Below are 9,583 nucleotides of genomic sequence, written 5' to 3'. Positions count from 1 at the left end.
ACGGCTGTTTTCGACTTGCTGTATGATGCTGGGCCCCAATTCTGCGCACCTAACAATTTGAGTTAAGATTTAACATGAATTTCTTCTTATTTCACAAAATCTTTCAGTTGATAATGTTCCTTACATCATAATGAGTTAGTGTGCCAAATATCTCATAAAAATTTGAAAGAAATATATAATTTTCTTGGAAATAATCTCGGGCAGTCATTTTCAGATTGAAAAAAAAAATGGTACCCCATGTCTGCGCACTCATTCACTTTGCACACGATTCGAGGAATTTGATGACAAAAGCTGTATTTTGAGGCTGTCACATGAAATGCCCTGAATTCATTATTTTTCCACCATTTTGAGTCAGATTTTTTTATGAATACCTGTCTATGTAGTGCATGTGTAAAGTTCGTGCACGTTGCGTATCTTCTGTAACTAAAATCGCGCAGATACGCGGGTGCGCAGACTTGGGAGACCGCGCAGACATGGGGGAACTGACCATACAGCTGCTGTAGGGGAAATGTGACTGCAGCCTAATCAACTGTTTGGTTTAGAGTGGAGCATACTCATCTTGTTTTAACTCCCTAGCCTGACAAGGTATTATTATCAGGTCCCTATTGGTATGTTAGAAGTGCAATATAGTAGATTCCTATTGTGTATATTGCTCAATATTCTGTCAAGAGAGGGAAGGTACAGTAGTGCGCATTCAGTTTACTTTGACCAATCAAGATAAAAAAATGTAAAAAAATAATTAAACAATGTGATCTCATTGGCTCTCCATAATTGAGGTTAAAGTTCACTGTCTTCTCTGGGTGGTGTTTCACAAGACTATTTGTAGATTACAGCTATTTTTGAGGTTTGGAAAGAGCCGAAATTTGCTATCACTGATTGTAATCCTTGGTATATAAATCATGCATTATTTGGTGTTGTGATTCATTTATTATTTTCAGTTAAACGATTTCTGGGATGTTTTCAAAGATGTGATTTGGATTTTTGTTAGTGCAGCTTGTGCTATTTATTCTACATGTATACGTATCTCAGTTTGTTTGGTTTGTTTTGATACTGATTTAGATTCACCGTATCGAATACATAAAGTGTACAACACTCGATGCTATGTGTGGTTTAAGTCCACTGTTCATGCAAATAAATTGAATACAATAAACAGTGGTCTCATTCTTTATTTATCCCTTGAATGCATTAGTGCCTTTACGGTGGCTCAGCTACAGCAGGGGTAATAATACTGTGCCAAGTATCAAGCGCAGTAGAGTATATGCAGTTATATAATTAGCTGCACTATACAAATGGAACATATTATTAAATAAAGTTTTTAGGATGCCTAAATCATAGCAGCAGCCATGAGTTGTTAAGGCCCAGTATTAAAGAAAAGCCCATAAAGAAATTCTATTTTTATAATATTTTGTATTTCAAGAGGAATTTTAAATCATTGTATAAAGTACTAGTAATCAGAGCCCATACCTGCCATTTGTTTCTAATTTGTGTGTACTACATGTAATGAAAATGAAATTTACTGACGTCATTTCAACCCATGAGTAGTGGAAAATATCTAGAAATTTTACAACCAGGAATCCCCTCTTACAACTATCTGGATGAATATCTTGAGATGTTGATGTAGCTAATGAGGTGTTTCACACAGATTCAAGTCTGAGCAAAAATTTGGTCATTCGATTAGTGTGTAGAATTAAGAGCAGATCAATTGATGCCGGAGCAAATGTCATGGAACCATCGTCAGATCATGCTTAGAGTACATGGGTGTTCATAAGTGAGATTACACATCAAAGTCAGATGGATGTCAGCTTTCTTGGGGAGCTGATAATTATTTGCTGATCCCAGACTCTGGGAAAAGTATTTGCAAATGCCTGTATAAACAGAGACGTCTTGGGAAAGAGCACACTCGGCTTACCATTGAGATTAGAAAGTAATTGCAGCAAATATTTAATAAAGATAATAGCTGGATTTGTAAAGCGCTTTTTGCCTGATACAAAGCGCTGCTATTATTAAACCGGCTTTTGTTCGAGCTACCATCACCGGTGCACAGTGCATGCAAGGAATTACTCCTGTCGGGTACCCATTCACCTCACCTGGGTCGAGTGCAGGAGTGTGGACAAAATTTCTTGTTGAAGGAAAACATGCCATGAGAAAGTTTTTAAAATCAAGGTCAATTACCACAAATTTTCATAGATCTGGTGAGTTGAAATTAACTCATACAATACAATACAATATAAGTATAATAAAGCGCTCTTCACAATGATTGTATCACAGCGCTTTACAAAATGAGCAAAATCAAAATTGTGAAAGAAGAAGAAAAAAAAAAGAATACATACATACATAAATAACAAGTAAATTTCATCTTTTTGAAATCATGAAATCTTAGCTGAAAACCGATAACTCTTACACAAAAATGCATATGTTGGACAGTCTATATATATATATATATATATATTGCTTGTAAAAGTACCTGATATTTTATGGAATTCTATCCTTATTTTGCTCATTTTTCTGCAATTACACATTTTTTCTAGAGCCATTTGGCATATATTTTTTATATAGACATACAAACACCAGGGTGGTCTGGTCATTTTATTGGAATTTTTTAACTCCTTGAGATCGTTACCACAACTGGTGTTTAAACTTTATCTTTAAGTTGCTTTGTTCTTTGTGAAACTGTACCCTTTGATTATATATTTTGTTATGTGGTTGGTTTCTAACTTATTAAAATATCTACTTGTAATAATATGAACTTGATCTCTTGCCACTGTACATTATAAATACTAATGTGAATGGTTTATTTTTCTTGAGTATTAGATTATATTCAGGACAGAGTTCGAGGAAAGACTATAAAATCTGCCCAAAGTATGTTACTGTTGATTGATTTGTGTATAAAAATATTAGTCAATTTAGTCTGAAATGTTACTTTCAATCAATTTTTATTTTCAGAATTCTAGGATTCAGATCCAGCGAAATGTATCTTTGTACACATGCATGACCAAATTATTTACAAACACCCCCAACAAGCTTTTTCTCTGTGTTCAAAATAACCCCATAAACAATTTTTTTTTGCAGGCTTTATTTACACATTTTGGCCCCAAAACAAGTTGTTGCCAGAATATGAACATGGGGAAAAGCTTAGGGAAAAAACATACCCTCAATAGATATGGCCATGCAATTGATCATTGACCAGTCTTTCAACAGGACCCTTTTTCTTGAAAATACCCTAACGAGTGCACATGAAAATGGAGAAAACACCCCTTTAAACACATTTTGGGGTCATGCATGTGTAGAGCAATATATTTGACTGCCCCTCCCCTGGGAGTTCATCTAACAGCCTATACACTTTTTAGATATTAGACTATTTGGTGTAACCTAACTGGAAATCAGATGATGGTTAATGGGCTATATTGTAATTAGCTAGACCAAATTTTTAGTAGAAAAACTGGTTGTATGCGAATTAGGAGTGAATACATTAACCTTGTAGATCATAACAGGAATGTTACTAGGGCCCTAAAACCATCCTGGTTGTTTTGCTTATCAAAATTTTAGAATGCTATATGGAGGTTGTTTGTTCTTATCCAATGTGAAATAAAACATTTAATATTTTCCTAAACTGTGACTATGTTATTATTTGTCTTATTTTGGTTTTGAAAGGATCTTTTGGTAGGGAGAGGGGGGGGGAACAAGGGAGAAGCTAGAAAATTGAGATATGGAAAGAAGTTTGGAAGGATTTACTGATAATTAACACTTATAACAAAAAGAAGAAATGAAAGTATGCTACATCATGTACATGGGTATAGAGTTCGGTAGAGTAGATACATTATGATTGTGATTACAAATCGCGACAGTCCACGTGTGGTATTTCTCGTAAAGGGTAATCCCCTGGCCTTGGTTTCAAACGGACGTAGAGGGTGACGTAGCTGAAAATGGAGCAGTTTCATATGCGCAGCGGTACGGTACACGTTCATCATGGAGCTGTTGAAAAAGTGAGCTGAACAAGCTAGCGTTAGGCTGAAGTTTAGGGTGTTAGGTCTCATGATCATCTCTAAAATTTGGGATTTGGGGAAAATATCGATTTCATTTTGAGGTAAGTAAACTTATGGATTGAGGAAGAGAGAGAGAGATGGAGATCGAGCGAGATTTTAAAATATTGACTGTTTGAACAACTTAGAGTGACGTCGACAGTGCCTGATCGGGAAGGCCGGGGCGGCGTAACCCAGCAGGGCCAGGGAGCTCCGGCCCGCTTCGCGGGCAGGAGCCCACGGCTCGTCCGTGGAATACTTGGCAGACATCACCTACATGACCTATACTCTTCAAAATGGGGTCCCAATACTAGCACTCCAAATAAAATGGGAAAAAATAAATTATGTACTTACCTCGATTACATGTATCAAGGTCTATCGTGACACAGAATAAAGTGATAAACTGGACCCTCAAAAAGACAAAAAAAGGAAAACTGAAAGTTCTGTCTCATTCTCCTGTCAAAACAAAATGGCCGACAGATACTGAGAACGAACGCGACATAGTCATAGAGGTCTAACTTTTCCTTTTTTGAGGGTCCAGTTTGTTCTAGTGCTGCAAGTCAGGCGGCATGTTCGGGTTCGGTTCGGCAATTTTTTTCCGAACTTTGGTTCGGTTCGGCGATCGGCAATAAATGCCAAATTAAATTTAACATATAAAGATCGCCAACCCACAAACAAGTGATCTCCAGGATGATCTGTCATATATTTATAATAAATTTTGTTTCTAAAAAGAATAGTTATGAAAATTGTTGAAATTTCTTTTGTTTTAATCTTTAAAGTTTAAACAAAAAATAACAGTCATTTAATAAACTACTTTCTTTTTTAAAATGAAAATTTAAAAAAAAAGAGAGCAGGTTGTTTGGACATTCTGTTTCAACTTTCCTTACCATTTCCGGAACATCGATCAGGGAACATGCGTTGATTTGGTTTGAATTTTTATATTTTCTGTGTTTTCACACTCATTCCTTCATCTCTTATTTATTTATCTTTTATATTAATATGGAAATTTCAGAAGGTGGAATATATATTCTTTACCATTACTTTGTCAGTCACAAGAAATTAATTTGTCTTGTCTTTTTTTTTTTTAAATACAAAACAAATGTACGTCCGATTACAGCAATACGTAATTAAACTACACTTTTTAACTGAGTTAAGCTTAAAATGTCCCCACATTTTACAAGGAAAACAATATATTCATGTTTATAAAAAAGAATTGAAAATGATAAAAATTTAATCAAACACGAGACCGAAACTGTCATACTTTGTCATTTACGAGGAATGAATTTATGTCTTGTTCTTTTTCTTTATTAAATACAAAATGATTAGGTCCGATTACGATCACGATCGATTACGGCATAAGTATTTAACACCACACTTTTATACCGAGTTTAGCTTCAAAATGTCCCCTCATTTTATCAAGAAAAATATATTTATATCAATAAAATATTCTTAAGTTGATAACAGTTCAATTAAAGACGAGATGGGAGCTATCATAGTGGATTTTAAAAATATATTGAGTGGAATTCTCTTTGTGCACAATCACTAACCAATATTTTTTTGTTTAATTTTACACTTAAATATATGTAGTCATCGCACTTACGCATTGCATATTAACATTTTTTTTTTACCGAACTTCCGAACCAGGCCTTTGCGTTCGGTTCGGTCCGGTTCGGAAGTGCCAAGTTCGGCGAACGTCCGTTCGGTTCGGCTGCAACACTAGTTTGTGCCTTGATGTCAGGATTCTGTGTCACAATAGACCTTCATCCGATCCATGTAAACAAGGAAAGTGCATACTAGTGTGGGGTTGAAAAAAATACAGTTTAAGGGGAAATATAAAAATAACTGAAGAAGGAGTAACATAAGCTCAATCACACATCAAACAGAAGCAAACGGAGAGGAGAAGAGGGAACTTAACTCGAAAGACACAGGAACAAGATAGAACTTAACTCGATGAAGTCTGGTAGTGCACTGTTTAATATCTGGGCTGCTTTGCCTCAGCTAAAATCAAATCATTCTATAATTTACATAAATATTTAAATCAGAAATAACAACCAATCAAAGTAAAGAAAATGGAAGGATCGAACTAAAATGTAAGAACCCAATTCATAAGATAAACCAATAAGGAATGAGATGAGATGACAAAGATGTCTGGTGATTATGTAATAATGGAAGTAGAAACTAAGGAGTCAGGTGAGGGATGGAATGAGTGGAACACCTGAAGAGAGAATAGAGAAGGAATGAAGATGACAAAAGAGAATCGGGGAAAGGCATTCAGAGAAGAATGAATGAATGGCAACTGAATATCATTAAACTCAAATAACCTAAGTTCAGACTGCAAGGGCAGTGCTGAAAAGAAATGCAAATGAACTAAAGTCTAGACAGAACAGAAATGTACAACAGCTGAAGAATAAAGGAAATAAACAAAATAGCAAAATGACAAAATAACCATCCTACACTAGTTTATTTTTTCCCCTTTTATTTGGGGTGCCCCCCTGGGATCCGCCAGTGTTACTATCCTTCAAATTAATTTCCAGACGTATGGTAGTGAGTCAAAACTTCGAGTGTGTCCATATATTGGCTACCGTTTATATATATAACTTTGTTCGTAGGATGAGTGCGTGTGTCCATACTTCGTGGACGGTCATTTATCTCAAAAACTAACCAATGTTCTTAAAATCTGACATCATCAACATGAAAAACGACCTAAGGTTACCCTTTGGCATAATTTCATTTAGGATGACTTCAGTATTCATGAAAATATTTACAAAAGATCAGCAATTGTCACTGTTCCAAGAAATTGTGCCCGTTCCAAAGAAATCTGATATTCTCAACTAATGTTGTAAGTTAGAGCAATTACGGGATCGGAGTTCGGTTCGGAAGTTTTGCTCCTAAAATCGGAATCGGTTCGGATATCGGATCGGAAGATATTCAAAAACAAAAAAATACATTAAAATTTGCATGTGGCCGGCGCGTGGACAAATGCGGCACGCTACACTGATGGCAGAATTTGTTTTGATCTCTGACAAAAGCGGAGGAAGAAGATGATGAGTTGTTTTGATCTCCGACATAATCGGAGGAAGGAAAATAAGATGACGTTCCAGCGCGCGACACTACCGCCGATCAATGATAGGCCTCTTCTCTACAACATCGTGGTGATGGCGGAGTCCGTCGTGAACTTTTAGAGGCCGCATTACTTACCGAAAAAGACGCACTATTATCCAAAGTTGTTTACGATGATATTCACCTTTTCTACAATATCGTAGCGATGGCGGAGGTAATTGTAAACTCTTAGAGGTCGCATGACCTTCCGAAAAAGACGCATTATTATCCAGAGTTGTTTACCATGATATTCACCTTCTCTACAACATCGTAGTGATGGCGGAGGTAATCGTAATCTCAAAAAGCTCGCATGACCTCCCGAAAAAGACGCATTATTATCAAAAGTTATTTGCCGTGATATTCACCTTCTCTACAACATCGTAGTGATGGCGGAGGTAATCTAATCTCAAAAAGGTCGCATGACCTCCCGAAAAAGACGCATTATTATCCAGAGTTTTTTACCATGATAATCACCTTCTCTACAAGTACAACATTGTAGTGATGGCGGAGGTAATCGTAAACTCTTAAAGGTCGCATGACCTCCCGAAAAAGACGCATTATTATCCAGAGTTGCTTACCATGATATTCACCTTCTCTACAACATCGTAGTGATGGCGGAGGTAATCGTAAACTCTTAAAGGTCGCATGACCTCCCAAAAAGGACGCATTATTATCCAGAGTTGTTTACCATGATATTCACCTTCTCTACAACATCGAAGTGATGGCGGAGGTAATCATAAACTCTTAAAGGTCGCATGACCTCCCGAAAAAGACGCATTATTATCAAGAGTTGTTTACCGTGATATTCACCTTATCTACAACATCGTATTGATGGCGGAGGTAATTGTAAACTCTTAAAGGTCGCATGACCTCCCGAAAAGGACGCATTATTATCCAGAGTTGTTTACCATGATATTCACCTTCTCTACAACATCGAAGTGATGGCGGAGGTAATCATAAACTCTTAAAGGTCGCATGACCTCCCGAAAAAGACGCATTATTATCAAGAGTTGTTTACCGTGATATTCACCTTATCTACAACATCGTATTGATGGCGGAGGTAATTGTAAACTCTTAAAGGTCGCATGACCTCCCGAAAAGGACGCATTATTATCCAGAGTTGTTTACCATAATATTCACCTTCTCTACAACATCGAAGTGATGGCGGAGGTAATCATAAACTCTTAAAGGTCGCATGACCTCCCGAAAAAGACGCATTATTATCAAGAGTTGTTTACCGTGATATTCACCTTATCTACAACATCGTATTGATGGCGGAGGTAATTGTAAACTCTTAAAGGTCGCTTGACCTCCCGAAAAAGACGCATTATTATCCAGAGTTGTTTACCATGATATTCACCTTCTCTACAACATCGTAGTGATAGCGGAGGTAATTGTAAACTCTTATAGACGTATACGGTAGTCAGATAGTCGTAAATATTACCGCGCATGTCAGCGTGTTCAACTATTTTTATTTGCCTCCGCTTAAGATCAAAACATATCGTCTTTTCGTTGTTTTTCTTCCTCCATTTTTGTCGGAGATCAAAACAAATTATCACCAATTATCATTATCATCGTTTTGTTCTTCCCCGATTATGTCGAACATCAAAACAAATCAATCTTCTCCACCTGCCTTTCCGCTAATATCGGAGATAAAAACAAATCATAATTTTCTTCCCCTTTATCTTTTTCCTTCCACCGCTTTTGTCTGAGATCAAAACAAATCACCAGCGCATTTTGACGGCAAACATGTCGCCACATGTTGTTTTTTTTGTCTTGTTATGTTTTGGTTTTTCCGATCCGATTTTTTCCCCAATGGTCAAAAATCGGAGGTCGGAAAAATGTACAAAAAAGGGGAAAATCGGATCGGATCGGGAATTGGAATAAAAATCGGTTACAGCATTATTCTCAACAAGCATGATAATATCATTTTGCAAGCAGATATCATGAAAAATGTGAGTTCAATGTGGTACTGACTGATTCTATAGCATTTTGTTGTCAATCTGATATAAATATCTCACCTTTTGCAGTAGAGGCGCACGGCCATTATGAGAGAGATTATCTCCAATATCAGAGACTTTTATAAAGAATTTGGGTATCCAATTTCAGAGACAGCCTCCAGTTTGGGAGACCAAGTTTCTTTGTTTATATTTGCTGCAAAAAGATACCTTGGGGGCAAATAAAAATGTGATAAGCAGATTCCTCATGAAAAATACCCCTTTTCACCATCTATTTAAAAAAATACACCATCTACTTTTGTTTTTATTTATAAGGATTTTTGTTTATATCTACACACAAAACAATGGGCTACTGACCTCAGCTCAGTGGGACAAAATTTGGGGTGAAAAAAATCATGCTTTTGTTGGTGTTGTTTCTTTTGTTCTTTTGCAAAGCAAGTGTCCAATATGGGAGATTGTCTCCCTTATTGGAGAGAGTCTCCCATATTGGCCGTGCGCCTCTACTGT

This window comes from Lytechinus variegatus, chromosome 12, assembly GCF_018143015.1.
Source record: "Lytechinus variegatus isolate NC3 chromosome 12, Lvar_3.0, whole genome shotgun sequence".
NCBI classification, from domain to species: domain Eukaryota; kingdom Metazoa; phylum Echinodermata; class Echinoidea; order Temnopleuroida; family Toxopneustidae; genus Lytechinus; species Lytechinus variegatus.
Note: the sequence above shows the minus strand (reverse complement) of the source record.